Source organism: Primulina huaijiensis, chromosome 9 (genome assembly GCF_012295235.1).
Source record: "Primulina huaijiensis isolate GDHJ02 chromosome 9, ASM1229523v2, whole genome shotgun sequence".
In the NCBI taxonomy this organism is placed as follows: Eukaryota; Viridiplantae; Streptophyta; class Magnoliopsida; order Lamiales; family Gesneriaceae; genus Primulina; species Primulina huaijiensis.
In genome coordinates, this window is record NC_133314.1 from 7521282 (window position 1) to 7528507 (window position 7226).

The 7226-nt window shown below is 33.4% G+C and overlaps 1 protein-coding gene across 1 annotated transcript in view; it reads right to left on the minus strand.

Annotated features, from left to right (window-relative positions):
• Positions 1 to 6143, minus strand: part of LOC140984318 (nuclear pore complex protein NUP133) — a 28079-nt gene extending 21936 nt beyond the window's left edge. Inside the window, exon 1 of the mRNA XM_073451634.1 lies at positions 6055 to 6143. The gene's annotated coding sequence lies outside the window, so the exon portion shown is untranslated. The remainder of the gene's footprint in view (positions 1 to 6054) is intronic.
• Positions 6144 to 7226: the final 1083 nt, after the last annotated feature.

The window sequence follows — 7226 nt, forward strand, 5'->3', positions numbered from 1 at the left end:
GTAGACAAATATCTCGAGCTTGAAAGATATGTTTGGGAGATTGCCTTAAGTGAGTGTCAATGTTGGTAAGTTTTATCGATATTTATATGATATTTAACTATCTTGTTAGTTTAAAAATGACAAAATTGTATGTATATCATTCTCTCATATTATGGCGAGACATCAAGGAGAACACACAAAAACACGCTATTTATGAGAACAGATGTGGTGGATCCAAATACGCCACTTGTGAGCGATCCGTCTTTGACTAGTGCTTTTGTAAAGACTTCGGGCTATAAGTTAATATTGTTCACAGTTGACGAGGAGCCTGTGACAGATGAGGAACTACGTCAACTTCTTATAAATGATATGATGTCTCTGTCTTTTGAGAAGAGAGTTAGAATGTTTACAAATAGATCGTGGGCTCGAGTAAGCGCTGAGATTAATTGTTGCACAGAAAATATGAGGATATTTGGTTTGTACTCGTCTTACGATAGAAAGTGGTTTCTTGAATTGGGGACACCTGCTTGTTGGTTGAATGAGACCGTAAGTTTTTTCTTATTTTCTTTTTTGTTATTACATTGAGTTAGTAATTAACATATTTCACTTTATCACTTTCAGCATATTCAAGAATGTTGTTGAGGTTTCCTTGAGTAAAAGGACGTACTCACATTTAATGTCACAGGAGGTGTCATTGATGGACGTCGATTTTCATAAGCTCGTTTTGAGTGCTTTCAATGAGGGGGCAGAATAATATAAAATGTTTGATGCCATATGTGAGAGCAGAAATTGGTGCGTGGCCAGCTGTTCCATGGAATAAAGTCAAAATAATTTTTATTCCCTTTCAACTTCTAAGACATTGGGTTTTGTTAAAAGTTTTGCCTAACATTAAGAAAATCACAATCGCAACGTAGATAGGTTGGGCAAGACATTACATAAACTTATTAACCCTTTGTCTCTTATGCTTCCACATATCTTGGGTGTCAATGATACTTCTGAAAGATGGAGCATAGTTAAGGCCAGATGATTTTCCTACTAAAAAATTCAGGTTAAATTTTTTATTTTAAAAATTATTATTTCATTATGGTTTGGTGTATATTAATGTACATTTTATGTTTTTTTTATTGCATCAATGAATGTGGAGTTTACCGTTTAGCGGCAGCAGCTTGTACAATGTTCAGAGAAAATGCATATCAATTGAACGATGAGAAAATTGATGAATTTAGGCATTTTTGTTGTTGTATTTGGGATAAATTATGGTCATTGGATTAAAACAATTATATGGTATTTTATATTGATTTTGAGTTGAATTTATGTGATTTAATAATTTTTTATTAGAGTTTTGTAGTTTCAGTACACTCAATCTATTTTGAACAATGAAAACAATTCATTAGTCGAGGACGGGGTCAAGTCAGGGGTCGAGTGGGTCAAGCCACGCAAAATCTCTTAAGCTCGACCCATAACCTCAAATTGGGTCGTGTGGGTCGAGCCAAAAAAACAAAAGGCTCCACCCATCGACCCAATTTGAGTTTTTGGGTCGAGCCTAAGAGGTTTTGGGTCGAGATAGGCTCGACACATCGACCCATGGAGGTGGCTCGACCCCGGCATGAAGGCTCAACCCACGCTCAATACATGAATAACATGGAGGTTCGACCCATTAAGATACATTAAACATTAACTCAAATGGCTTGAGATACGTTAAACATTCAGTCAATGTTGTAATGAAATTTGTTAAGAATTTTAGTCGAGTAAATATTCAACTCACATTGTTAGAGTAAAAAATACATTTTTAACATTAGGTTTCCACTATTGTTATGAATTTTTTAACTAACATACTTAAATTATAATATATAACTCATATTAAAATGTTTACACAATTAAAATTTTTTTATATACTTATATTCTAATTATATTTAAAATGAATTATATATTAAAACATGATCAAAACTAAAAATCCCTCTATCCACTCACCCCAACTCGACCCAAACCCGACCCAAACCCTAAACCCTAAACCCTAAACAAACCCCTAACCGAACCCCAAACTCCACCACTCGACCCGCTCTCCACCCACTCAACCCAAAATCGACCCACTCGACCCAAACTTAAACATTCATCGCAAACACATTACAATCTCTGTCCACTCGACCCACTCACCACCCACTCGACCCAAACTTAAAAATAACCACAAACACATTACACATTAATAAAATAGATTGTCTTTAAATTCAAAAAAATTATATATCATTCGACCATATCTTCTAACAAATTCTCCATTAGAAAGAAATCTGTTTTGTTTTTTTCTTCCATGTCTTCTCTTGATCACAGGTGGCAGTATTAACATATCATCAAGTGGCCAATCGTTCTGATTCAGAACAGGATAAATTGGCTCAGAATAAGCTAAGGACCATATCATAATAGAATAATATTCTGAGCACAAGGAATAAAAATTAACATCACAGAAGTAACTCGCTGCAATTGCATGAGAACATGGAATCTTGTCAATATCAAATTCTCTACAGGTACATCTCTTCGATTCCAAATCCACAATTTCACTATTTGTAGCACTTCGAACATCGAACTCAAGACGGCCCAGCTCATAAAATTGATATCTCCAACCATTATTAAACATTTCATGCAGAATCGACTCAACAGTTGGAGTGAAATTTGTTGTTGATACGACGGATGCATTTCGATACCTTGAAAACCAAGAAGTAGTCAATGTCTGCAAAGAATTTAGTAGTGCAATGATTGGAAGTTGTCTTTTTTCACGCAATCTTGCATTCAACACCATTCGTTGTCGTAATGTTATACCGAGAATTTGGGCTATATGCTCGAGTCCATCGATCCAATGAATCACTTTCATCCAAAAACTTTGCAGCATCGGGATATATTTTCTTAAACTTTTCGTACTCCACTTCAAAGTCGGTTTGCTTATAAATTTTTGCTAAATGCATAAACATTTCGGTACAACTTTTCTTTTTGCAACGAATTTTCATATTTTGTGACAAGTGTCAAATACAATGGCCATGATGTGCATTTTTGTAAACATCAGCAACCGTAGCAATGATTACTTGGTTGTCTGTCTGAGATAATCACCAACTCTGCCTCATCAACCACTACTTCCAAGAGTTTCATCAAAAACCAACTCCAAGAAGCAATGGATTCTACGTCAACAACACCCCAAGGCAAATGATATTGATGAAAATCTCCATCTTGTGCTGAAGCCACAAGTAAAGTACAATCGTACTTTCATTTCATTCATGTACCATCAATATATACGACTTTTCTCATGCATCTATATCCTCTTGCACATGTGCCATATGCTAAAAACAAACACTTGAATCTATTATGCTCATCTACTACTAAATCGATTATACTACCTGGATTCATTCTCTTGACCATTTTCAAATATGAAGGCAGAATAGCAAAAATTCTTTCAGTATCACCTCTAAATATCATGAGCAAGTTGTTTGCCTTTCAAGGCTTTGTAATAGGTAATGTCAACCTCCTTATTCCGCATCATTGTCATAATAGATTTTGGTTGAGGTATTTTTTGTTGCCCCCGAAAGTTCTCTACAAAAATATCACAAACGACAGATGAGCTTGCTTGTCGATTCTTTTTACGCATTCCTGTCAAGTCACAATTGTGTGTGTTGCAGTATGTACGAATCACAAAATCTTTTGAGTCCTCATGTTTTGAAGTCCAAATTCTCCAACTGCAGCCTTTAGTCACACAACGAACCAAATAGATATTTGGGGAAGATTTGGCACTTTCAATGTCAAAAGACGAGTTCAAAGCAATTTTGGATAACACTTTCTTCACTTCAGTCTTGCTTGAAAATCTTTGACCAATAAATAGGTTGGAACCATTGGTAAATGAATATGTATAATTGTTAACTTCAACATGAATCTCAGTATCATGAGTTACACTGATGTGGTTGATGTAAGTTTGTTGCATGACATCATTATCATCCTACATCCACATGCACTGTATCTATGTCCACCACATCATTTTCTCGGCTTCTCACATCATTCTCTTCCATATTTTTAGTTGAACATGAAGTATTGATATCTTCCAATACATCATTATTAGTACAATGGTAATTGGAGACAAAAGTTCTATCAAAATGGTGATCATACAGATATGTTTCATTATCGACACAATATCATCCAAATGAGTCAAATTTAAATCCGCTGACATGATATTTTCACTTTCAACGATATCAAGAGAAACAATATTGATTTCAAATTCGAAATGAATTACATTTCTTTCTTTTGCACATCTAAAATATAAGTATGTTTTCAAATCATTATCATCCTCAATATAAATTGGACGAATATTGCAATGCTTCACATCAGGAAGATAACTTAATTTCAATTTTTCTGTGCCGACTAGATTCATAATTCGTTATATCTCTCTTTATATATATTCCATTGAACAAATATCATAATCCAAAAGAATGGTTGCCCACTTACCACTCGACCATGAACGTCATTTAAATATATTATCTTCTTTAATTTCCCATTCTCCATTGTACTCAAAGACAACAACGGTTGGCATAACCTACAAAACATAGATAAGACATATTATTAGATCCAATATTATATTAGAGACAAGATTATTTATTCAAAAGAATATGCTATGTGAAGCGTCACTGGAAAGAAATGAGAGCCTAGGCGCTACAAAATAGCGCCGCAGCGCCTGAATTTGCAAAGCTCAAGCGCCTAGGCGCTACCTATACAGCGTCGCATCGCTACCTTAAAGATATCACAACAAGCAACACTCGACCCATGAATTGCAACACATACACATCACTAGACCCATGAATTACAAGCTAACATAACTCGACCAGAGCTCGGCCCACTCTTCACACCTGGGTCGACGTGTGAAGAGCTCGACCCACCTGTGGGTCGAGGGTGATGGGGCGAGATTTAGGTCGAGATTTGGGCCGAGTCAACACACATGTTCGACCCACACACGTGACCCACACGTTCTCGACCAACATACGACCCACACATCAGCACACATGACCATACTAGACCCACACAAATTTGCACACTCGACCCCACACCAGCACACTCCATCCATCTTCGAGACCCACACACTTAGCACACTCAACCCACACTACCTTGCTCGACTGTAAATATTCACGCTAACTCCACCTACAAAAATTCTAACAAAAAACAACCAGAACTAAACTGAAACAAATCTAGTTACTACAACATATCATTACGAGTATACTTACTTCTCTTACAAATCTTCAAATTTTCAGTTGATTTTTGATTATTTTGCTGTGAAGAAAACAAAAATAACTAAAATGAAACCCTGAAATCTGAGACGAGATCAATTAAAAATATTTTTTAAAAAAATGAAATCTAACTAACTAATTAATGATCTCACCTAACTAACAGGGAGTCAACTCATTTTTCTCGATTTAAAAAAGTCAAAATCTCTTTTATTTTAAATTTTAAATGAACATATATTTTTATTGACCCACGGTAGGGATGTCAATTCGGATGGGTTGGGTGGGTTGGATCGGGTTGAGCAATAGTACTATTCAAAAATTGATCAACCCGAACCCGATCCAACCCGAAAACTCTCAACCCGAACCCGAATCAACCCAATTAACTCGATTTTGAATTTTTTAAAATTTTTTTAAAGAAAATTAAATAAAATTAAAAAAATATTTTAATTTAAATACATAATAACAAAATCTCCCTCATATATATTATTTAAATTTGAAAGTCTAATTGTAGAAAAATAAAATATTATTTTACTAAATCAAATAAAAAAATATTCAAAATAAATATTGAATTATAAAAATTTATGATATAAATATACAATAAATATTTTTTAGACATACAATATATAAAAAAGTAGGCAATATTTATTAATTATATTTTTAAAAAAATAAAAATAAAATTTTCAGTTCAACTACCCAACCCAACCCGATCATTTTTTTCGAGTCAGCTATCGGGGTCCAACTCGATCTGACCAGAATCCGAAAACTTTAAACACAAACCTGATTTTTTCGGGTTGGTAGATCGTGTCTGATTTTGACACCCTAGATTACTGCCTGCAAACTAGATGTTTAGTGCATAAGCATATGAAAGTGGGTTGATTTGCCTCTATCTATGAACTTGTGTGTCGTCCCCCTTTAAGCCAACATACCTCACAAAGTAAATTTTGAATTTTACTTTATTTTTAAGAATAAAAAATTTATTAAAAATTTTAAAATATTTAAATTAAATTTAAGAATTTAAAATTTAAATAAAAAACTTCACATTTGTTGCAGACTTGCGGTACATTTCAGAGTTTGAAATCAAATTTAATTGGTGGTACAATTTCAAATTTGGAAATGTGCTGCAATAATTTAAATTTATTTATTTTATTTAGAATTAAGTTTTAATCTTTTTTAAATATGTAATTTGATTTCATACATAGGTGGTGTTTGAAATGTTAAAAAAGTGAACATGAATTTTATATTTTAAGTATTCACAAACATTATCATAATCAAACACTATTATCCAAATATTTGTATTTGAGATATTTTTTCTTCACTCGTTTTATTTATGGTCCCCGGGCTCCGTTACTCGATCGCATCTCGAATAATCTTTAAAAACACAGTTTTATGCATTCTAATAGAAAACCATATTTTAAACATGTAAACATGCCTACCACATTTAATTAATGTAATTATATTAATTTAATTAACCTTTTTTTATTAATCCTAGATTCGTATGCAGTTGGATTACGTTATCGCATTTTGTACCTTACATCTCCTTCTTTATTTTTTCTTCCATTGCGTTTACACTTAAGTAGAATAAAAATTTCTTTTATTGTTTTATTTCCTTATTTGCAATATTCTGTTGCCCTTAAAATTCTTGTAAAATCATATTAACTTCAAAATTATGTTTTTTTATACTTTTGTTCAAATATACAAATCTTATAAAATTAATTCAAATAAACACAAGATAGGAGACAACGACTCAAGATAAAAACGAAATAAGTTATAAAATTATCATTTAAGCATGAAAATGATAAAATAAAACCAATATCTATATGATTCAGCTTATCAACATCCCCCCCCCCCCCCCCCCCAACAAACACACACACACACACACACAGACAGACACACACACTCTCTCTCTCTCTCTCTCTTAGCCTTTGTTCGTTGTCGAATAAATCGGAAAAAAAAATATAAAAGATAAATATTCAATTTTCTCCACAAAAATGTCAGAATCAA